General features: G+C 39.1%; 1 non-coding gene across 1 annotated transcript; it reads right to left on the bottom strand.

The window, feature by feature from the left end:
* Positions 1-6,277: 6,277 nt before the first annotated feature.
* On the bottom strand, positions 6,278-6,384 carry LOC141636049 (small nucleolar RNA R71). The gene has a single exon (XR_012540689.1). It is a non-coding gene; the product is annotated as a small nucleolar RNA R71 (small nucleolar RNA).
* Between the last annotated feature and the right edge of the window lie 20,376 nt (positions 6,385-26,760).

The following is a 26,760-nucleotide window of genomic DNA, read 5'->3' as shown; positions in this document are numbered from 1 at the left end:
TTAATTTCACAAGGTACCCTCGAAAAATTTAACTCAAAACTTCGAAAATTTCATCCGCCAGGGGGGGCGACCGCCTCTGCTAGCCCCCCCTAGCTCCACCACTGATTCCTTGTATTTTTGTTTTGTAGACCACATTTATTTCTCATAACAAATGGCCGCACCAAACACCAACGCCACCACTCTCACTAATGTTTCATGGCTCCGATCCTTCATGGATCGTTGTAAACTTGAAAAGAATGGGTCAAATTTCTCCGATTGGGATGCCCAACTCAAATTAGCCGCTCAAGGTGACGACAAGCTTCGTTACCTCATTGACGCCTCTCCACCCGAACGTAACGCTAGGTTGAGTGCCGCCACTAGGGAAGCATATGAGGCTTACCACAAAGAATCTGCCGCTATGAAAAATGTGTTGATTTTTGCTATGGAGGCGGATCTCCAAAGGAGAGCCTATAAAATGGGCACCACTTATGAAATCTATTCCAAACATGTGACAATGTTCTCACAAGCATCGAGGATCCTCCAATATGAGGCGGCCTCGGCATTATTTGATCTCGATTTCAAGGAGGGCCAAAAGGTTAGCCCTCACGTGCTCAAGTTTTTGGAGCTAGTCGAGACATTGAAAATTCAAAAGGTTGAAATCCCCAAGGAGCTCATTGTTGATAGGATTTTTCACTCCTTATCCAAAGTCAAAGGATATGTACAATTCCGGGTGAATTTCAATATGCAAGACAAGGACGTGTCTCTTGAAGAGTTGCACAAGTTACTTGTGCAAGCCGAAAGAGACATGGGGCTAAATGTTAATCCACCCAAGGATGTGCTTAATATAAGCACTAAGAGCAAGGGGGAGTTCAAGAAGAATGGGAAAAAGAGTAAGAGGCAAGCTCCCATGTCCACCAAGGCTAAGACTTTTGAAGCTACCACTTCCAAAACCAAGAAGGGTCCTCTTGATAAATGCCATTATTGTAATGGTGTTGGACATTGGAAGAGGAATTGTTCCAAGTATCTTGGTGACATCAAAGCTGGAAAGATCACTCCAGTAGATAAATGACTATCCTTTCTTTTATGTTTCTAATTCAACTATGGTATTTTGATACAAAGTTGTGATAATGTATCCCCTTTTTATTGTAAATAGGGCCTCCTCCAAGCAAAGACAAGGGAAAAGAGAAGCAAGCTTAAGAAATCATGAAGGAGCTAGGAGTAGCTACCAATGAAGCTTGGCTTTTATTATTGTCTTTATTTTAATGTTATGAATTTTAGAACTATTTTGATTTCCGTGTTCAACATGGAAATGGTTGATCCTTTTTAAACAATGTTTGTCTTTTGGATTTTGGTGGCTTGGCTTGCAACCCAAGTCACCCCTTTTATCGAATTTGTTTGTTCTAAAAATTCGTCTTTATATGCTTGCACATAGAAACATATGATCATCTACTTAAATTGATCCAATAGACAATTATAATAATAGGATTCATTATATGTCCACAAGCTTGAGGCTTGTGTATGATCATTTATAAAGTGATGTTGAGTTGATGAACTCTCCTAAAGGAATGTCAATTACCAAGTACACTCATCAAATCTAAAATCTATTAGTCAATCTATGAGATAATCGTCCTTCTACTTCAAAATCATTATTTGTGTCTCATAAGCTATCTTTGAATATCTAGTGTATTTATTCTAAAGATAGAGTGGGAGAAAAATGAAGACACAAAGAATACAAAGAATAATTTGTATGCTTGAGTAAATGAGATCTACGAAAGGAAGATTGATTTGTATACCAAATTAGATAGTATACATGAATAGATGAGATCTATGGTCTCGAATAGATGAGATCTACATGACAAAAGAGACCAAGTGAAGTAATCAAAAGAATATGTTCTTAAGATAACTACACGAGGAGACCAAAAGAATGTTTTTGAAAGAAAATGACTAAAGAAAAGTCTCAACAAGGGATTTTGCTAGTTTATGACTTACATATGAATAAGAGTTTCAATATTGATATTTACTTAAGAGCCTAAATGAAACAAAGTTGCATCCTTGAATATAAATGAGATTTATGATTAAAAGTTGCAAAGAAAGATATGTCGATGTCTACAAGAGCTAAGTTAATTGTTAACCACACTAGTGTCATTACTTAACCTCATTATGAAAATGAAATGGTTATACCTTCTTCCGAAAAGGGTATTTTGAGAAGGATGTGTAATAAATGAGATTTCACATTTAAGTAATGACATTGCTATGCATCATGATAAAAATGTTGGGAACATATATGGTTTTATCTTAATAACTTGGCAAAGAAAAATTAATTTCGATCAATTCTTGAAATGTTTAGATTGAGTAGTCAAATACGAAACATGTGGAATTGAGTGTGTGTCTGAAATTATCATGTGAAGATATGAAATTTAGTGGGAGCAATCATCTTGTAAAATTTATAACTCATTACTCATTAAGAATGATGAGCTAGTACTATCTTTCACAAAAAAGTATATGAGTTTTCAGTTCTGGATGAAAATGAACTAAGATGAATCCAATCACATTATGGGATGTTGGATTGGCATTGAGATATGCACATCAAATCGACGAGAAACGAAGGTTATTCATATTGATGAAAATGGAATTACCATAAGCAGTCATGGTCATTCATTGAACCTAAGAATGGTTGATCACATGATTAAAGATTGCTAATGTTTCCGCCATTAGAATAATCATGCACATGTCCTATAATGATTCATATGCTTAAGAGCATGATGAATCATTGGTAAGCCATAGAAGAATCGTTATGAATTCTCGAGGAGAACTATTGAGCTATTCTAGTGTTTGATAGAACACTCTGTTATGTGACAAGAAGTTGGACATATTGAAGTTCGAAAACGCGTAAGGATTTCTGAAAATCCTAAGCTATTTAAGCTAAAAGGAGAAATAAGAAGTTTGAAAAGATACTTGGTTATAGTAAGAAGTTACTCAAAACTAGTATTTTCAAATTTGCTAGGACTTATGAGAAGCGCTAGGCTAATCATCTTGACAATTGTTGCAAGATCCTACAAAACATATACCTGGTACATTATGAGTTGGAAGAACACTTGACTAGTGTAAGTTATGTCGTCCACCATAATTCGTTTGTTATGTGATAAACAACAAGAAAGTTCTCTCAAAGTAAAGAACCTAAACCTAGTTTGGGAAACTAGATATGTACTTGGTGAGATTCATGCTATGTAAGACAAACATGAAAATAAAGGAAAATGCAATTCAAGAGTTTGAACACATGGACACATGGTGTGTTTAACTCATGTTGTAAATCACGAGTGTTTACACACTTACAATATACATCACAAGGTTGTAATATGGTATTGACTACCCAAATGTGATGTCGACTTTTGTCGTTTAAGTTATTATTAACTCACCTTATACCTTGTTACATCCAAACGGGTTGTAAAGACAATTGAACGACGTTAAAGTGAACACGGATTAGCATTGTATTCGCCCATAGTCACTTACATGAGGTGACATCTCGAAGTGACTAGAGTGTGATGCGATTGATGGCAAGCTCAAGTGACATAGAGTAATATGAGATGACTAGTCGATTACATAGGCAGACTGTTAGGAACACTTTGTCGGGACTTATGACCGCTTATAGAGTTCTGGCAAATTTATATAGCCTGGTCGTGGCGAGAGCTACTATAATATTCTAATGAGTCAATTCTTTTGACTAAAGACTGTTGGCCTAAGGTGGCACAGTTTCAGATTAACTTTGATTTTTGTTATTACGACCTTCGTAAATGGGGTCAAGTGGGCATATTTTGGGTTATCATGCTTTTGGCTAATCGAAGGGAATAGTGCGATAGGAATTTTCCACCCCTTGTCAGGGTTTAAACAATATCTCAGGGCCACTCGAGGAGTAATGAACTGGAAATGCGTGGCCACGCTCGGAAGGTATCTATGGTAGATAATTTCGGTCAATCAGTTATTCTCCAGATCGAGGAAACCACTCTCGATATGATCACTTGCAAGTACGACCTGAAAGACACCTTGCATTGAGTGGGAGATAGTAATAGGACAAGAGAATTGGTGACGCACACTTGTCGAGGACAAGTGGGAGATTGTTGGAATATGTGTCCTCCGAAAATAATGCAATCACAACTGTCGACCATAATGATCACATGTTTAAATCTCATTTTTAAGAATACATGTGGCATGTAATATTTTACAGTCAACTGGTCCACACATATCGGTGATGATTGGCTGACTAGAGTTTGACATTACTGTCGTGCGATGGTGGTGATCAGTTGATCCCCTGAGGTCATACCTATAGGGAAATACTCTTAGTTGATTATTTAATTTATCGTATGCCGATACGAGTTAATTAAATTGCTTAAAATTGACGGATTATTTGTTAGTAAGATTAACGTGTCTTATTGTAATTCGATTAAATTAGATACGGTCTAAGTAATCGAATTGTTTTATTACTTAGATAAAATTATTGTTTGCGAAACAATTGAAATTAAAATTGAATGAATAATTTATTATAAATACAAGACGTTGTAATTTATAATTTGATAAACCATTTTGGTACAAGTGATTACGAATTACTAGTGAATTTCATATATGACATATTTTATGAGTATGTTGATTTTTAATATGTTAAAAATACATTACAATTTCACATGTCAAGTAACATGTCACATATGTCACAGTTGAAAAATGACAAAATAAAATGGACCTCCCATTTTATATATGTGCCGAAAATTGGAGGGAGTATTAGTGTTTATATTGTGTTGTTTATTTTAAATAAGAAAGCATAATGATTACCCATACTCTTAGCCTTGCATGCCTAGTTTATCTTGAGAAGAACACAAGCTCATGCATTGGCCACTAGTCCTCCCACCCCAACCGGTTTTCTCCACTAGAAAATGCCAATGGTTATCCTCTATAATCATTCAATAGCTTGCTTAATATTTTCTAGTGTAAGAAATTATTATTCTCTCTACAATTTGTGAAAACTTAGAGAAATAAAAACCTCATATAAATCATTCCTCTCTTGGCCGAAAATACAAGAGAACAAAATTTATTTTTGTGTCAAATTTTTAAGTAGAACTAATATTATTACTAGTTCATAATAATATTGGTTATTAAGAGTATTCCTTGGGTATATGCTTTTGGGAGAGGTTCTAATTTGAACCTTTTGTTCATTCATTATAAGGAAGCTTAAGACCTAACAAATAGGTGAATTTGTTGGTGCCCTTTTGATCCGAATCCCAAAGTAAGATTGACGATTTCTTCTCTAAATTTGTTTTATGATTTCATGCATGAGATCTTGTATTTATTTTATGACCAAATAAATTAATTCATATATGAATATGTAAACTAATGAGATTATGAATTCTAACATAGACACCGCTACTTGCAATTGAAAATCCTACATCAATACCCGTCCCTTGGGATCCGATCTTTACTTACCTCTTTACTATTAGTAGAGTTGTTTGTGGAGATATTAATATTGTTTTGGTCTAGGTGCTCCAAACGACAAGTAACCGAAATCTAAGCTCCAAGTGAGTCCGACCAAAAATAGCGCCGTTGCCGGGGACGGTGTTAACTTGATTTGATTTTCTTAGATTGTTATTAGTTGTGTCTTTCTTTGCCTTGGGGAAGTAAAACTCCTCAAGGTTTGTTCTAATTATTTTCAAGTTGTTTGATATTTTGCATGTCTAGAAGATCACAAGGTAACTTTTTACCCATTGATCACGAGATAAAAAGGACTTTGACAACCAATAGAAGGCTTGCTAGAAATACTTTGAGAGGAATTGGTGAGGTTGTAGATATTCATTCTCTAGAGTTCATCAACCCTTTTGCAAGAGAAGGTGAGGAGAACCCAACACAAAATCAACCACCAAATCAATCACAAAATCAACCCACAATGCCTAAATATTCATCACATTCCGTACCAACCGAGGAGAACCTACCCAACGGTACTCCCACACCACAACACTTAACCGGAAATTTCATTGCTAAATCCGCATTTATCCAATTAGTCGAAAGAAGCCAATTTGGGGGGATGCCTAGTGAAGACCCTCACTCTCACATGGAGACTTTTTGTGACTATTGTGATACGATTTCACAAACTGGTGTGACTCAAGACCAAATTCGATGGGTCTTATTCCCTTTTTCTCTAATTGGCACCGCAAAACAATGATTGAAGAGCCTTGATAAGGCTACTCTTGGAATTGACTCTTGGAAGAAGTTGGCTCTAGCTTTCTACAAAAAATTCTATCCTCCGGAAAAGACTAACATGCTAAGAGCTCAAATTACTGGTTTTAAGCAAAGGGATGAAGAATCTTTGTATGAAGCTTGGGAGCGATTCAAAGGAATTTGTCGTTCATGTCCTCATCATGGACTTACCGAGTGGTTCTTGGTACAATAATTTTGGAATGGTCTTTATGAAGACTCAAGAAACATTCTCAACATGGGATCAAATGGTATGTTAACTGAAGTTGACGATAATCAAACTTGGAACAAGATTGAGGAAATGGCAGTCCATAATTCACAATATAGTAGACCTCGCAAGGCCACTAGAGGAGGAAGCATAAAGTAGACTTTATTACTCAATTGGGTGATCAACTTAGTGCTCATATTGATACCATCAACTTGAAGTTTAAGAAGGCTATGGCTAAACTTGAAGAAGCCTCAAAATCACCAAAGCATCATGTTAATGCCATGGTAGCATCTTCATCAATCCCAAGTGGGATATGTGCGAATTGTGGAACTTTGGGATATGAACAAAGTGAATGTAGGGGAACAAATGAACAAGTGAATGCTTTTCAAGCATACAAGAGTGGTACCCCTTATCCAATTATTACAATGAAAACATCAAATTCCACCCAATTCTCTCATACAAAAGCCAAAATGTTCAAAACCCTCAAAAAACATACACCCCACCTTCCATGAGAAACCAAAATCAAAGGCCCTTTTTCAACCAAAACCAAGGTTACCAAAATCAAACTCCATACAATCAACAAAATGACCAAGGTTTTGATGTTCAAAAAGCGGTCCTCCAAATGCAAAAGAATCAACAAGAATTTTTCACTCAAATGCAAAAAGATAGCCAAGCAACGGACATCACCATCAACAACATCCTAGCCCACACAAAAATGTTGGAAACTCAATTGACACAACTAGCATCTTTAAACTCTCAAAGACAAAAGGGGCAATTACCACCTCAATGTAACCCCCCAAGACATGAAACGGTTAGTGACATTCACTTGAGGAGTGGTACGAGATATGAAGGACCAAAGAACCAAGTTGAGGATGAAGTTGTGGAAGCTAGTGACAAAGAAGGAGTTGTGCAAAACTCTAAGGAAGATGAACCAACAAAAGAAGAAGTTTCAAGGAAAAGTGAAAAAAATGCCAAGGAGAAGGAGCCCATTGTGATTAGACTTCCATTCCCAAGTCGTCAAGCTAAGCCTAAGTTTGATGACCAACTTGGAAAATTCATGGAAATTGTGAATAATTTAGAAGTCTCAATTCCTTTCACGGAATTAATCAATCATGTGTCGGCCTATGCAAAGTACATGAAGGACATCCTTACGAAGAAGAAGTCGATCCGGAAGCTTGAAACTATCGCCTTCACTAAGGTGAGTAGTGAAATCCTTCAAGGGAGTTCACCTCCGAAACTTAAAGAACCGGGAAGCTTCTCATTACCGTGTACCATTGGCGACACCACGATCAACAAGGCTTTGTGTGATCTAGGAGCAAGCGTGAGTGTTATGCCGTATTCGGTTAGTAAAAGGCTAGGGATGGGAGAACTTAAATGTACCAACATCACACTCCAAATGGCCGATAGATCGACGAAGACACCGTTAGGGATATGGGAAGATGTTCCCATGAGAATTGGCAAATTCTTCATCCCGGTGGACTTTGTCATTGTTGACTTGGAAGAAGACTCCAATATTTCGATCATCCTAGGTAGACCTTTCTTGCACACCGCGGGTGCGGTGATAGATGTGAAGCACGGAGAGCTTACTCTAGAAGTGGGAGATGAGACCATAACTTTCAATCTTGACAAGACCATGAGGGCTCCCCGATTGCATGAACCATGCTTTATGGTTGATGACTATAGCCGGAAGGATGATAGGAAGAAGTCGAAATTCCAATGGAAAAAGAGAGTTGATGATGCTCCATCAAAAGACCAAGGAAATAGCAACAATGAGAGCTTGAAAAGCTCACCCATGACAAGTGAAGAGGATGGCCTCATTGGCCAAAACAAGAAAGAAGGAGAGTTGTCTCTATCAACTCAAGAAATTTTTAATGATCAAGTAGATGAAGTTTGCGGTCTTTGGGATGATGAGTTCGAGGGGATATTCAATCCCTATATTGGTAATGCTATGAACCAAGACCATCACGGAGAACAACAAGTGCAAAGATCTATTGAGGACCTTTATCATGACAATGAGCAAGCTTTCGACTACTTCTTCAAGGTGTTGAGTAACATCAACAACACCTTGAACATGCCCCCTTGATATCTCACATTGGATGAGAGTTAGGTGGAGTCCTCCCTAAACCACCATTTGTAAATATTCTAACTTCCTAACTTGCATTTCAATTTTTACATTGCATTCTTTGTCATTTTTGGATTTATATTTTTGTGCCTTGATCAAGATAGTCATCATTTTGAGAGAAGTGAGGGAGGGACTTATGATTTCATTAATGTGTAGTGCTTTGACTTAGTGTGGGGATAACAATTTCCTATGCTATTCATGCCTTTGTAGTGCCCCATACAATGAAGAACATGAGAATTGAAGAATGAAAATGACACGGGTTATGCAGTACCCACGGATGGACCTGAATCCGTGTGGTCAAGGAAGAATCCGAGCGGCCAAAAGGAGAATCTGCTCGTCGTCAAGGAATCTGAGCGTCTAAGACACAATCTGCTCGTCTGGCAGAGCTGTAAAATTCAAAAACCTGGTCTGACACAGAATCCGAGCGTCTCAATTGAGAATCCGCTCGTCTAATTCTGGACGCTCGTCTTACAGGAAAGACGCTCATCTTTCTGCTGTTGAATTTTAAAGTTTCTCCCTGTAACAGAATCCGAGCATCCGTCCAGGAAGACGCTCGTCTCAAATTGAAAAATCCGCTCGTCTTTCCTGAAAGACACTCGTCCTGTGGCGTCTTTTCCTGAGACAACACACGAAGAATCCAAGCGTCCCGACCCTTGGTCAGCTCGTCTTCCCCTGCTGTTTCAAACATAACGGGTCTTTTAAACCCTCTTCCCTAATTTATTTTCATTTCTTCTACATTCAAACACTACCCACTACCCAAAAACCCTCATCCTCTACATCAACAAAACCAAATTTCCTCAACCAAATTCAACAAAATCAAATCCAAACTTCCTCACAACAAAAATTAATCACTCCTTTTGCAACAAAAATTGATTCAAACATCAAAGTCTTCAACTTTTGAGTCGATTCTTAGGATATAAAACAACATTCATCCTAAATCGATTTGGGTATCACTAAAAATTGGAGATTTCAATCTTTCTTTGGTGTAATCAAGAATGGCAAGAACTAAAGGAGGTAACAAGGCACCCCCAAAGAAGACACTTTCAAAAAGGCAACAAGCTCTTCAAGCAAAACAACTGTCAAAAGCATTGGTAGTCCATGAGGTAAGGATGGAGGTTCAACAAGGCCCCCCTATGGAAGCTACAACATCAACAACTCCGGTCATTGAGAAATTATCCAATTATCCAGAGGTAATTTTCACTTCCGACTCTCATAGGGATAAATTTGTTCTCTTTGCTAAGAAGACCATTATGCCTACAAAATTTATTTGTAAAGATGCTTTGACAAAGTTGGGTGTTCTTGAACAAACCAAAACCTTCTTTGAGTCTATGAGATTGGGTAAATTGTTAACCATGAAAGAATTGACATACCCCTCCCTCACCTTGGAATTTTTGAGTTCCTTAAAAGTCACAAGGGTGGAGACTAGAACCCACATCGAGTTTCGTCTTGCAAATGTTGATAGACGCATCACTTATGGCGAATTGAGTAAGATTATAGGCCTTAGAGATACCCTGAAATATACAAATATCCACGACAAGTATGACCCCGCTCCTCTTTGGGAGGCAATTTCCGGAAATAAATTTGTGCGCTTTCATGATTGTCGTGCTCTATTAGGCCACCATCCGGGCATTAGAGTGTGGCATAAGGTCATTGGGAATACTTTGATAGCAAGAAATGGCACTAATCATCTTACCAAGCTCGATTTAGGACCAGAATGTATACATGAATTGAAAATTTTCGTGCATATACGGTACAAACACAAATTTGCCGGTTTGTATTTTAGTCATCTCATAACTCGTAAAAAACTCAAAAAACGATTTGCATGTAACAACAAAGCTCGGATACCACATGTTAGGTTCATTAGCCCCTAATTAGACTCCTCTAATTAGTTTCTAAGTTACTCATTATTTATATTTATGTGGATCTAGTTGCATGTAAGATAAAAGAACAAAATAAGGAGAAAATCACATTTCTTACATTGTATATGGTTCGAATTTTTGGGGTAAAGTAAGGTCTCTCACCTTCACTTGTTCTTGAGCTAATAATATTGGAAGATCCTCTAAACTTCAAGTAGAGACGTTCTCCTCAAAATTGCACCCAAAACAATAAACCCTTGGATCTAAATAATATATTAACTAGATATATTAAATAGATACCTTAAAATAAATCTAACACTATTTCTATTACTAATTTAATAATCTAATTAGGATATTAGATTTTTTTTTTGAACAATTTTTATCTAAAACTTGTTTTTAGAGAAAAAGATAAGAAGAGAGAATGGAATTAATAATGTGCATGTAATAGAATAAAAAATAAGAAAACAACCCCTTATTCTCTTCATGGAGGGTCGGGTATCATGGGGGGTGGTGAGCCAATGCATGGCCTTCACCTTTTTTTATTTTTCTCTTATCAATATGTTTAGGGTGAAGGCTAGGATAGTAGGGTTATGATTGTGTTTGCCATAATCAAATTAATAAACATAATTCACCCCTTTAAACCCCTTAAAACCGGTCCAATCCATTTTATTTTGTTAATTTTGTCAATTGTATTATTGTGTAACATTTGACATATAATGGATCATATGTCATTTTAATGCATATTTAACTTATTAAATATCATTATTTAAAAATAAATCACATACAATAAATTAACTAGTAATTCATAATTACATGTAAATAAAATGGGTCATGGTAATATAATCCACAATATTTTGTAATTATAATTAACCATTCATTCTTATCGTAATTGTTTCATAAACATTAAATAAACCCTAGTAATAAAACATTTTAATTACTAAAACGAATCTTATTTAATCAAATTACAATAAGATACTTATTATCACTATCAAAATAAATTGTTCAATTTTAAGGAGTTAATTAACTTGTATCGATATACAAATAATTAACTTATCCCTTAAGGGAATTGTCCTATAGGTGTGACCTTATGGGATCAACTGATCACCACCGTCAGACGACAGTAATGTCAAACTCTAGTTAGCCAATCATTACCGACTAATATTGATCAATTGACTATATAAATGAATCGTCCCATACGTATTCTTAATATGAGATTTAAACGTGTGATCGCAGTATTGTCGAGAACACATACTCCAACACTTCCCAGTTGGACACTGCCTCAATCTTACTAGGTAATAATGTCAATAAATTAACCATCATCATCTTATATTCAATTAATGAGGCAACATAGTAGGGAAACCCTACCTTATTAGTGAATCATCAATCTACAAACAACAGTGGAAGCTAGAATTGTTCCTCTATGAACTCGTCACCTAGCATCAATCACAACCATACTCTATGTCACAATCATACCAAACAACCCTTTCCTCAACAAAAACAATTTGGGCAAAACCCTAACAGACAACAAAACTAATAAACAAGGGACTAGTTACTTACAAACGGAATTGATATAGAGAAGACGGGTGAAGACTGATGATCAACAATAGCCTTGGAAGTGATTAGAGAATGATTTGTAAACTGATAACACGAATTATATAATCTCTAATCGCCTTAACCAAAACCGCGGAAATTAACCTGTCAGATCGGGTACTCGGCCGAGTACGACCTATTCGGCTGAGTGATTCTAGACAGTAACCTGACCAGAAGACACATGACGACCTACTCGGTCGAGTTCCAATTACTCAACCGAGTAACAAAGGACCAGAAAACCATGGTATTACAAATAGTTGTAGATGTTGAATTTTAGATGGAGGAATTTAGAGAGTATTCTGTGGGAATTTGAGAGATAAGAGCATAATGTTTGATGACGTGAATGAGTGGGAGAAAATCTAAAAAAAGGGTTTAAAAGTTGATAAGTTCAACCTACGACTCTCACGCATAAACATGGACAATGACAGGGCACATGGTTGAGTGCCCGTCTCACTCGGTCGAGTGCTCGGCTCACTCGTCTCGTGACTCATCAAGCTCGTTCTGTCTCCCGTGTACTATCCGAACAATCTGTACCTAACCTACTTCCCAAATGACCGAGTGTCGAGTCCACTCGGTCGAGTGGACTCACTCGGTTAAGTATACTCTTCACTCGACCGAGTGGACCCACTCGATCCGCTGCAACACTTACATGGTCTAGTCTAGGTACGGGTCCCACAATGGCCGGGTATTAAAATATTCCCTCCTTAAAAATAAACTTCATCCTCGAAGTTCGCCTCACGCTCACATATCCTTCACACTTCCTTACGTCTCATTCGAGTCATGCCTCACTCCCTATCTCCTCCTCAACCATTCACTCGTCTCTCTCGCTAGTGCTCACGCATAGTTCTTTACCGTACACGCTCTTTTATGTTCTCCTGCCTTTTCTTATTCCTAAATGTTACAGTCACTCCCCCTAAAAGAGAACTTCTTCTCGAAGTTCGCCACTCGATCTCTCGCAAAAAGGATTCTCCTATTTACTCGATCTAGGCTCATGGGTCCGAGTACATGTCAAGCTGAACATTCATTCCCACTCTTATAGCTAAGGTACAATCGTATCATTCATAGTTTGTACCTCTAGGTATACACGTATAACTCATGACTCCGTATATAAGAATCGTCTACTGTGATTCACTTTCTTCCGTAGTCTGTATTCCCGACTAATTCACATTGTGCATAAATCACGTGATCACGCATGTACTCTTATCCATCCTTGTATCATATCATCTCACTCCATTTGCCATAAGACTCGATAATGTATAAGACTCATAAAATTCTCACTTATCCTACCAATTACCGCTTCATTATTAATCTTACTAAACAAGTTAGATCTCATCCATCAACTAAACATGTTTGCACCACAACATACAAAACGACACAAGTTATCGTAAACAACTCATTTCAATTCATTCATTAACGATTTCTACGATTTCACAACTACTAGGGGCCGTGAGGGTTATAAAACGAAAGTACTCAATCTATGTTGATTCAAAACCATCCAAACAAGGCCAAAATAGTCCACTTGGTCGACTGGAGACTTACTCGGTCAGGTGGGGATGGCACTCGGTTGAGTGAGAGTATCACACGGTCGAGTGCAGGCTCTTATAGAAAGTTCCCAGGGTCTGTTTTCGGCTCACTCGATCGAGTGAAATTGGGCAGTCGGTCGAGTGAAAACAGTTTTCGACCGAGTGTCACCTAATAGTCCAAAGACCGGTCATTCATTGTCTCTAGACTTACCTATGGTTGATCATACTTGCAAAAAGGGTCTCAATAGTGATCATAGTACTATCCTACCATACAATATCTACTAGTTTTTGGCCTTATGGCCGAGTTTACAACACAAGAAAATGAGTAAACAAGGTCACACATGTTTCCCTATGAGTAAACAAAACTAAGAATACGACTTCCTCCTCTTGCCAAACCTTTTCACCCACCGAACCAAAGCTCCTTGGTTGTTCACAGGTGACTCCTCCCTCCGCGTGCTAAGCTCTTCACTCCTTGTATCGCCTAAGGTGTCATTGTCGCGTCTTCTACAATTGCATTTACATAGCGACCATGATACTACATAAGTCCTGGTGCCCAACTAGATGCTCCACCCCCACTCCCGCTTCCGTAGAAAACATTGCCCTCACCCTCGTGAGATACACCTCCCACCTCCTCTCTGTACAGACTATCCACATTACCGTGGTAATCATTACCTACATTCTCTTGGTAGCCTCCACCTTGATGTGCATCATTTAAGAAACTCTCGATCGTATAATGCGGTCCCGCCCAAGGACCAAGCAAGTGTCCGTCACCATGAGGAATCCTGTGACCCAAATCGGAAGGTTGAATACCATAAGCCTTAAATATCCCGGAAGTGTTCCCATCCCCGGACCAAAAGCTCTGGAGTTCGGTCTTACACCTTGGTTATAGGTGAACTCATGCATATCCCGTAGGACCAAGGAATTCTTCACTCTCTCGATTAGGTCTCCCATGGGATATTGGTGACCATAAGCCGACGGTGGTTGGCTATACCCTCCGGTGAAAGACGGCATGTGAATGGAGGGTCGGGGAGGGTCGTGGTGTAGTTAAGGTTCATGCATGAAGTAAGAGGACGGGGCGTAAGTGGAGTGTCTAGGGTGATCAAAGGGCAGCGAGGGAATAGTCACATAGGAGGACGATGGGGCATGTGGAGAACTCTTAGGAGGATCAGAAAGGAGTTACGGGGTTGGCTCCCCACGTACCGCTTCACCATCAAGAGTTTAAGTAAGATTCTCGGGAATGAGGTAGGATCGGGCCGGAGGTCGAGGTGGTGCTAGCTCATGTAGGTGAGAGGTTTCAGACAATCTCCCATTTGCGGGAAGCTTTATGTATAATTCCGTGTTCACCTTCCATGAGTACCCCTTTTTGTCTTTCCTATCCACAACCCAAAATATGCCCTTCATGTAGGCAATGTCGATGTATGGCACCCCCGTACTCATGGGTCTATCAATAGCCCCCGGTTCATAACCTAAGAGGTTCTTGGCTAGTCTAGTCACTAGGGCGCCACAATCAAAGGAGCACTTATCGGAGTTGGTCATCCTTTCAAATGCTAAGCATACTATAAACATGGGACTAAAGTAAAAACGCTTCTCATAGTTTAGATTGAGGTAGGAGCTTAGAAGTAGTACTTCCAATGAATTGAGTTTACTAGAGTCCTTTCTCCCGTAAAAGAGGTTGGTCAATAGGCGAAGGAAAATTTTCAAAACGGGGTGTTCGACATCGTTTATTTTCATGGCACTAATGTCGGTATTTCGGTTACCCATCTAAAGGTTGATGTATTTTGTGGCTTTCATTTCCTTCCCCACCATGTCAAGGTTAAGGGTGGTCCTTTTTCCTAAACCCAACCGTTCCGCAAAGACATCACTAGACAGGTAAAAGGAGGTGTTCTTGAGTCTGAAGCTCACGGTGTGGTCTTTTGGATTGTAGAGGAAGGAGCTCAAAAATTCTAAGTTAAGGGTGCGATAGCTTATTTTCGCTAAGTTATACAATCCCTCCATTCCACGTACGCTAAATATATCATGCACTTGTACCTCTATCACCAAGGCATTCTTCGGCATTCTCCGATACACACCTAGTGGCGTTCATACGTCTCTTGGTGAGGGCGAAGAAGGTATTCCTATGTGGTTCACTCTCAAATTCGAACCCCGGGTATCCTGGATGGGTAATGGCAGGTGGTGCCGGCGGTTCGGGTTGAGGTTGACAGTTATTTCTTCCACGGGTGCTTCTCGTGTTCCTTTGACATGATACAAAAGAAACCACACAACTTGGCATAGAAGGAAGGATGAGACTTGTGACTAACTTTGAAAGCGGATGAAATTCTCTCCCAATTCCCAAACTTAATAATTGACTAAGTAGTGAGCATAAAAATGGAATTTTTGACATAGTGAGTGTTAAATTTTGAGAAATTCATTTACATTTTTAAGATGAGACTCTCTTGATTTACCTCATAGTGCAATAATAATAACCATAAAATTCTTAATTTGTCAACACTTCTCAAACCATTTTTAAGGTAAAAATCAATGTTGTTCATGGCTACTTAGAAACTTTTAAGAGTTTCACCCAAACTTCAAGGTGGAAAAATTTTCATTTTGAGATCACATACCACATTACCAATTAGAATGGTAGTTTTATAAGGCAATTAAACCAACTTTTACTCAAAAAAAATCAAAATTTGGGAATCACTTGTCTAAAATTTGAAAATTTAAGACGAAATTTTAAGACGAAATTTGCACGTATTAAACAAAATCCATCCATAAAAACAAAGGTTAAGCCTTTGTTGTCCAATTAGACTCAACAACAAGCACCAAAAGTCCACGTATAAGCTCATGTATCCATTTTCGTGTCCTCCTATTTAGGTGGTAGAATTGACATAAAAAGATAAATTTTAGCAACAATAATAATGTAGAAAGCTATTTGTTACTATGAATTAAGAAAAAGCATGAAATAAATTCACAAGCCTCAAGCACATTATTGTAGATCTAACAAATTCAAGATGAAGGAGTAAGAAGACGAATGGTCTACTTACATTGCTAATTAAGAGAGATTTGAGATGGAAATTTTTGGTGGAAAACTTAGTCCAAGTAGTAAATCACAAAAATGGAGTTTTGGAATTATTTTTAGAGAGATTTTGGTGTGGCTTGAATGAGGTGAAAATGAGATATGAAGAAGATAAGGAATGAAGAAGATAAGAAATGAAGAAAAGGGAATCAAACCCGTGTAAATCCCATCCCACCTCTAGTCGGTCAAGTGGCGAGTTCACTCGGTCGAGTGAATTTTTCACTCGGTCCAGTGAATTTTTCACTCGGTCGAGTGCCTATTTTTCAAGATGTTCCCATCTTCTGGAAAATGGTCCACTCGATCGAGTGTCAGAGCCTACTCGGTTGAGTGAGAGGTTACTCGGTCGGGTGCAAACTCGTACTTGGTGTGAGCTCATACATCATCCTATCTTACCGTCTTTTGTACAATATCGTAGTACTATAAGTGCTCTACCAACATAACTCACCAATCATATATAACAAATACACTAACATGCATTCATTTAACACTCGGTGCAAAAATTTATAAAAGCAATGTCATCATTCGGATACCAACATATACTACTATTTCCAAGCATACTACTCCTAACAACCTAGCATTTAACTTTCACATTTTCGTGTATCATGGTACGTACTATATCATAAAAGAACTTAATATAAATCACACATTCATGCAATCATGCCACCATACAACATTCCACATAGCGTTCACTCATGCTTTTAACCACCCACGTAGTAACCAACCGAGACAATATGCACTAGTTTTGATATGAGGGCGCCCACTCATCTAAAACCGATCTCCTATAGTATTCGTGTCGGGTTCATTTTATTAGACACACCTAGGTTCATTTTGGTTCATTGGTTTATGTTCCAAAATCGTCGCTCTAATACCACTTTCTAACACCCCCTTCTTACCCGGCCAAGGTAATTGGGAGATTTTACCTTCTCTGTTTCTCGAGGCGGTGAATCGAAGATAAAATAAAGAAACATTTAATATAAATGACAAGTTTAGTGATTACAAACCAATAACTAATGAATAAAAGACAATTCATGACTACTATACTCATCTAACTAACTACACTCGTCTCATGACTCATCAAGCTCATCCCGTCTCCCGCGTACTATCCAAAAAATCTTTACCTAACCTGCTCTCCATATGACCAAAGGATATCATATCGATCAACACAGGCCACCCCATAAGAGACAGGTGACAAATACACAAACACAACAAACGTCAGTTTCAATAAACAAATCAAAGATGACACGACTCAAGTGTGAACATGCAACATGACTACTAGTATGACTGACATAACATCAGACGACCACCACCACGGTACCGGGACACGCCCAGGCATATCGACAACCACGCTGGTACCGGGACATGCCCACACATACCGATAACCACAAACAGGTACCGGGACACGCCCAGACGTGCCGGGTCCAGAAGCCAACCGGGTCCCCTGCCAGACGTCATGTCTCAACGACTCGAGTCCCTCCGTAACTCAAGCAATTAATGTGCACATCCCTCTTGGAGTGGGAAGCTCCAAGAGGCGACTTAAGCATAAGACGGTATCCCAACCGTCTTACGTCTCCAAAGCAACAACAACAACAACAAAAAAACGACAACAACAACAAATCCTCCAACATATGATAATGACCAATACATGAACCACAACCAACATATCATAATTATGCTCCTCATGATGTGATTACCACTAAACATATTATAATGCAAATGCCCTAATCACGTAAGACTAACTATAAAATCAACATAAACAACATAACATTATTGAAACCAAGTAGGATTATCCTACTTTTTAGCAATCTCATCAAGCTACTCGAATCCGGACCGAAACCGTCTCAAGGAACCGTCTCATCCTATACAAATCATATGATAACTATCACAAAACATCCTATACTAATATACACTACAAATCCCCTTATTATTGCCCCTTAATTACCCCAAATACACATACTAATTACTAATTAATTACCCATAATGAAGTCCCCCAAAAGCTAGGGTTTAAAAGACTAAAAAAGGGGAGATCTTTACTTACTAGGTGAAGGAAATGAAAAGGAAGGTGGTAGATTTTCTAATCCAAGCTTGAATCCTAAGTAGAAGGTGTTTGTGAGGGTTTAGAGAGAAGGGAGAGAGTTTAGAGAGATAAGGAGGAAGGTGGAAATGATTTTAGTGTTAGGGAAGAAAGGGGGTTTAATCCCGTATTCTGAAAACAGCGTCACTGACCGAGTGCCGAGTCCACTCGGTTGAGTGGACTCTACTCGGTCGAGTGGACTCACTCGTTCAAGTATACTCTTTACTCGACCGAGTGGACCCACTCGATCCGTTCCAGCACTTACTTTGTCTAGTCTAGATCTAGTGTAACGCTATCCTTCCCTCCCGAGTGATCTCTTATCGGTCTAAAGGTCCTCTCACGTGTCCCAAGATCAAAGTACGTGTAACACCCCCTCATACCAAGGTACCTTACCAGGACTACCCCAGCATGAAAGGTTGTTACCATCTCGGTTGCCCGAGGTTAGTATATATCAAAAGCAATAGTCCAAACACATTTATTAATGTACGGTAGTTATAAAAGTTACATAGTCTCCAAAATCTAATAAACGAATTATCCAAATGGAAACAACTACCAAAACAATAACTAAGCCTCGTGGTGTCATCTAATCCAGTGTGGTGACTCTCCCATAACTGCCCCAAGCTAAATAAATGTATCACCTGTCACAATATGCTCACCATCCCCGAATGGATCACCGCAGGTTTTACAAAACAACAACACGGGGTCAGTACTACTCAATCAATATAAGACAAAGAAACAATACAACCGGTGATCATCGATTTCACACACAAGAATCGACTACACACCGAAGTGTGTAGCCCCGCCATTACCCATCGCAACGGGTAATCCTCGCCGCCGATGGGTGACCACACCCATCCCCACCTAGTCCCGGCTCATCAACGAGCGACTAACAATCCCCGTCCCTTAATGTGCACATCCCCTCACGTGACGGGTTCCACGGAGGGCGAACTAGGGTGTGAAGCCACTCCCGCAAGTGACTCCACCACAATCACACAACACCACAGCATCTCAGCTGTCACAACATCACTACCATCACAACACAACCACATCACCACCGTCATCACATCACCCATACTCCGATGATCAGCAGATAATAACAATTACAAACACAGTACAGTCTTAAATCAATTAACAAAGAATCGAGTAGGGAAACCCTACCTTTTCGCAATCCGATATGCTCTAATCAATCATACAATATGCATAGCAATTACCACATCGTCACCTACAACAATTATAATCAACACACATATAATGACCAAACCCTAAACCCCCAAATTAACCCAAAACAATAATTAGAGCAAAACCCTAAAAGACAACTTAATGAGACTCATGAAATCAGAGACTTACCGACATAATCGACGCAAGGCAAGATTCGTTAGACTCACGAACAATCCACGCAAATGAGAGGGAGATTTGGAGAGGATTAGAGCTACGTTGTGTAGTTTAGGTTTTGTAAAATGTTTTAGAATGTTTAAAATGCGTCTCAATATAACTCTAATCCTTTCTAAATCAACCGCGGAAAATATTACCCGTCAGACCGGATACTCGGTCGAGTATAGAGTATACTCGGCCGAGTATCATCTACTCGGTCGATTATTACCTATACTCGGCCGAGTATTCCTGGGCAGTAGCCAAACAGAATACCCAACTCACTTTACTCGACCGAGTAGGCCATACTCGGTCGAGTACCAGCCTATAAAATCCGTAGTATTACAATCTTCCTCCCTTAAAAAGAACTTTGTCCCCGAAGTTCCAACCCAACCTATAACACATGGACACCTAACACCAGCTCCACTAACCACGCTTACTAGATAACGTATCCTCTCGATATTGACTCCATAATATTATCGAATAACCGCAAAATAATGTTGCCAATCTTGTCTCACTTCCATAACACCCAATAGCACTCAATACCAAGACAATCCACATAGAAGATCAACCATCAAAACGGAATGTTACATTCTACTACCCTTAAAAAGAAACTTCGTCCTCGAAGTTTACTCACACTCATCAACATCATCATCCAGCTGCCAACACTCTCGAACTCATAAATATCATCATCCACTTTTATCAACACTATCGAAAAAAATTCTCACACTCCTAAACATCGAACTACTACAAGCACAGCCATGGCCTTTTAACACTATCAACCACTATATGTACCCATCCATTCCTTATGCTACACCAACACTCTACGTCCAATAATATTACGACATGCACAACCCTCAAACGCTCTTTGCCGCATCCTACTCCTCTTAAGATACATGTTACGTCCTCGTAACTCACTAATACTAGATCCTTAGCTATACCTCTCATTATCTTCATCACCACCACATGTGAAAGATACCCGCCTATAATCTATACACTTACTATTCCTATATCCAAGGCTCTCTTACTTAAACAGTTTTCATACATCGACTCATTCTGCACTCCATCTAACCAAAACCACACAATCCTGATCATAATAAACACTCTAACTCTTCCACATTACCGCGACATGACATACCTCTCTATATAAACTATATAAAACTCTTATCGCCAAAAGCATAACTCACGATCCACACTTGTTACGTACACTCACACTCGATCCTCAAGTTCCTTTCTTTCATTACCGCAAGACTCATACATAACTTAACACGACACTAATTACCCAACACCCTACACTCACTGTCTCAACAAAGGATTATGAACCACCTGCATATATCAGATCATTACCACACATGTTCTACAAATCACTTGTCATTAACATGTCTACCAAAGCCTCATCTAGAACAAGATCAAAATTACTGTAACAACATATCCCAACAGTGTCCCATCAATAAAATATCACTATACCATGACAACAACGAAAACATATACAACTCTCTTTCATATCATACTCTACCCTCATTCCCAAACTGAAACTGGTAAGAAACATCAACAAACAAACAACAGTCTACATGTCTAACCAAAACTCAAAAGAAACAACAAAGAACAAAACAACAACTGTATAATGGTCCGTACTTTCAAACTCAAATCGTAACCACCCCGTATACTCCACCACAACCGGTGACGGCATCGCAACACCGCCACCAACAGCCGCACCGCAGCGCGAAAATGCCCGCATCACAACACGAAGTACCGTGCCCGGATCACCACCCGAGGCACAACAACCACATCGATAAACATCACGCCCACATTTAATTCCCACAAACACTGACTCAGTATAACTCTCCGGACAAGAAAACTTACTCAAAACTGCTTTGCTCGGCCATAACACAACATTTTATACGGAATAAACATACAAGAATCTCTTGCATATCATCCATACCTTTTCACGGAATAAACATGTATCATCAATACACATACGATTTTAACTATCCAAGCCAGATCAATCAAATTATTACCTTTTGAACCTTATTCCAATAGATTGTTGTACCCAACATATATAACAAACATTCATATAACAACTTTATTTGTCACACCTACGCTTCTCGTGAGGTCAGAACCTCACACAAACATTTATACACATCATAGACCCATAATCACATCTAACTAGTCAATCCTGATCACGTAAGTTACCACCTGTTAAAAGTTACCTCTCACCCGAGTTTAACTCGTATACCCCTCGTAACATATTCTCCCATTCGCATAACCATCACCCCCTGTCAAATGTAACCATACCATTAATACTCAACTACTAACAACCGCCTCATATAACCACATCTTATACTCTCTCATAACCATACATATCTATCTGGTCTCTACAAAATAAACCTCATTAGGACAACTAACTTCCCTAAAGTAACATCACCCTCAGCCACTAGTGACACTACTATGACACCAACATCCTTCATGTGACTACTCTCTTACTATCACTTCTTAATATAACAATCTGTTTCCTCTCTTTGGTTATCATCCCAAATACGAACATCCAATCCATCAACAAAACATACCTCAACATTATTCCCGATTCTATCCTTTATCATATCGCTACCTAACTCTCCACCAAAATCTCAGATCGTGCAAACACTCTACAAGCTCCTTATTCCTTTAATACCTCGAAACTCACGACTAACACGTCATCCTTCTCTCCTATATAACCATTAACTCACACCCTCTAGTGGGGATATCGTACATTTCATAATTTCCTACCTTCATGCTCCTTAACTCCGGTCAACGTTCTCTCAACTTACTTCCATCCCTCTTTCCCTCCTTTTACTCAATAATGCCAATTAATAAGTCATCTCCTTTCTCTTTCTACCTAAATCTTTAGTCATTTGTTTATTTTCCATAGCTCCACAACTCTAATTCCATTAATTCATATCAATATCTTATCATTCTTCTTATCATTTATCATCTCTCATCTTGCTTCACACTCACCCTTGTCACCATCAAGTCCACACACTAACAGTTACTCTTCAATTAGTCGTATCTCTCTTTCGCATCTCTAGAAACCAAAATTCACTTCATACCGTTTGTCCAAAGAATTACACACTAGGCTCACCCCTTTGATATTCCAACTTCCCAAACTTAGCCACTATCTACAAATCCACATCGCGACATAACTTCCTTTAAGTTCACTGTATACCTCTCTTTCCTATCTTCTTACAACAACCTTCCATTACATATATCCTTAAGCAACTCTATCCTAGCTGTCTTCCACCATAAATCCTTACACATCTAAATATGCCACTATTCGTATCCCTTATCTCAATCTTTCATTCTCATGCTTCTTTACACTTACATCACCCTTGCCCATATACACTTACTTTTATACTACTCAACACACGACTATATCACTCATCATATCTCACAAAACATGCTCTTTACCTCGATTAGCTCATCATTCTTCCCTTTTATTTTTCCACTATCCTTCACAACCACATTAACACATGTCTTCCTTACCCAACACATGTCCCTCATAAGCCGTCATTCTCCATGTCATAAATTCCGATAACTTACGTATCAAGACCGTCTCACATATAAAAGAATGCGTTAAGACTCAAAACATACATGTGTATATACCCTACGACTCAAAACAATGTAAAAACATAGCCACCGGCTCAAAACAAAAGTAAAAGCATAGCCACCGACTCCAAACAAAAGTAAGAACATAGCCACCGACTCAAAGTGGCCGCCCAATGAGGTACTCGGTCGAGTACATAACATACTAGGTCGAGTACAAGTCACTCTGTCGAGTAAATATATTACTCGGTCGAGTTTTCGACTCCAGAAGCAAACTCAATTGTCGCAGAAGGATTACTCGGTCGAGTATTGGGAATACTCGGCCGAGTAGACCTTACTCGGTCGAGTATGAGACTACTCGGCCGAGTTCACGACTCCAGACGCTAAACAGTATTATCACAGAGGGATTACTCGGCCGAATATGGAATACTCGGTCGAGTATAAAAGATACTCGGCCGAGTAGGGACTACTCGGTCGAGTATCGGCGCAGTTCTCAGCACCGTCCAGTTTTCGTAAAACAGTCGTATCTCACTCGTTACTTGGTCATTTTGGGCGTGTGACCTATCGTTAGAATCTTAAAAAGACAAGCTATCACCTCAACTTGGAATTACAGCAATATCATTTCTAGAACTCGACTTATGTCAGTTTTAAGACAACCCTTCCCTAATCGTTCTTTATACAAATCAAGTTTCCTAAGCCAAAACAACTTGAACATACATAAGGCAACAATAACAATTCAATACCTCTAAAAACCAGTACATAGTTGAACATATATCATACTCACATTAAAATTAAACACGACATTTACATATTTGGACATATATCATACTCACATTAAAATTAAACACGACATTTACATATTTGGACGCATGACCTTAATCACATGCTTCTACCAACAATCAAGCATTAAAATCATCATGTTCATATGCACATGTACCACTACCATACCTCATGCTCAACATTGTATTAAACGGATAACATGATCACATTCTTCATACTCAATATCAATCAGATACAGATTCACAATTCACCTTTCCTATTTTACCATGTTCCAACACTTAACATGCCAATATATTCCTTCCCAAAGTTTAACATGAACAATCCTCGATGCATCTTTCAACAACTATCACATTCCACTTATTTCATCATTTCACCCAACCATGCACAAGATTCAAACTATAGATATCAAACTCACATGACTCAAACATACAACAGTTTCTCCCCATGTGACCGGCTTGAGATCGTAAGGGCCTTAATGCGACTTCGGGACGTCTCCCAAGTCTTTGCGGCAGCTCCAAACAACTCTACCCGGGTTCATTTTATTTAGACTCCCTAAGATCATTGGGTTCATTTGTTTTAGGTGCCGGAATCGTCGACTCTGATACCACTTTGTAACACCCACTCATACCAAGGTACCTTACCAGGACTACCCCAGCATGAAAGGTTGTTACCATCTCGGTTGCCCGAGGTTAGTATATATCAAAAGCAACAGTCCAAAAACATTTATTAATGTACGGTAGTTATAAAAGTTACATAGTCTCCAAAATCTAATAAACGAATTATCCAAATGGAAACAACTACCAAAACAATAACTAAGGCTCGTGGTGGTGTCATCTAATCCAGCGTGGTGACTCTCCCATAACTGCCCCAAGCTCAATAAATGTATCACCTGTCACAATCTGCTCACCAACCCCGAATGGATCACCGCAGGTTTTACAAAACAACAACACGGGGTCAGTACTACTCAATCAATATAAGACAACAAACAATAAAACCAGCTGATCATCGATTTCACACACAGTAACCGACTACACACCGAAGTGTGTAGCCCTGCCAGATTACCCATCGCAACAGGTAATCCTCGCCGCCAGTGGGTGACTGCAGCCCATCCCCACCTAGTCCAGCTCATCAACGAGCGACTAACAAGCTTTGTCCCTTAATGTGCACATCCCCTCCCATGACGAGTTCCACGGAGGGCGAACTAGGGTGTGAAGCCACTCCCGCAAGTGACTCCACCACAATCACACAACACCACAAAGATCTCATTTTGTCACAACACCACTACCGTCACAACACAACCACATCACCACCGTCATCACATCACCCATACTCCGATGATCAGCAGATAATAACAATTACAACACAAGCACAGTCTTAAATCAATTAACAGTAACTGAATCGGGAAACCCTACCTTTTCGCAATCCGATATGCTCTAATCAATCATACAATATGCATAGCAATTACCACATCGTCACCTACAACAATTATAATCAACAATCAACACACATATAATGACCAAACCCTAAACCCCCAAATTAACCCAAAACAATAATTAGAGCAAAACCCTAAAAGACAACTTAATGAGACTCATGAAATCAGAGACTTACCGACATAATCGACGCAAGGCAAGATTCGTTAGACTCACGAACAATCCACGCGAATGAGAGGGAGATTTGGAGAGGATTAGAATTACGTTGTGTAGTTTAGGTTTTGTAAAATGTTTCAGAAACTGTAAAATGCGTCTCAATATAACTCTAATCCTTTCTAAATCAACCGCGGAAAATAGTACCCGTCAGACCGGATACTCGGTCGAGTATAGAGTATACTCGGTCGAGTATTACCCATACTCGGCCGAGTATTCTTGGGCAGTAGCCAAACAGAATACCCAACACACTTTACTCGACCGAGTAGGCCATACTCGGTCGAGTACCAACCTATAAAATACGTAGTGTTACAGTACGGGTCCCACAAAGGCCGGGTTTCACATACTCACCACCTTCCTCTACAACTTACTACTGCCTCTACCAGCTGCACACCAATGCTCAAATGACTGAGTAGTAAACCTGGTTTTCAACAGTAGCTACAAATTCCTAACACATTGTTTGCTAAATTCACAATCACAAAAGAGGTGAGAATGGGTTTCAGGTCCAACCTCACACAGGTATCACACATTCTCATGTCCAAATCCCATTCGAACAATTCTATCTATTGTCAGTAATCTCTCAAGTTTGCTGGCCCAGTAGATGAAAACAGTTTTAGTTATATTGAGAGGATTCCAACAAACAAATCTCCATTGCACTTTTGTGGCTGGTGGCCTTAGCCATTGATAACCTACAGCTACAGAATAGGGCTTGGTACTTGTGGACATAGCCACCTGTACGCCAAGTCAATCTT

The sequence above is a fragment of the Silene latifolia genome, chromosome Y (genome assembly GCF_048544455.1).
Source record: "Silene latifolia isolate original U9 population chromosome Y, ASM4854445v1, whole genome shotgun sequence".
NCBI lineage: Eukaryota > Viridiplantae > Streptophyta > Magnoliopsida > Caryophyllales > Caryophyllaceae > Silene > Silene latifolia.
Note: the sequence above shows the minus strand (reverse complement) of the source record. Positions and strands in the feature narration are given on the sequence as shown.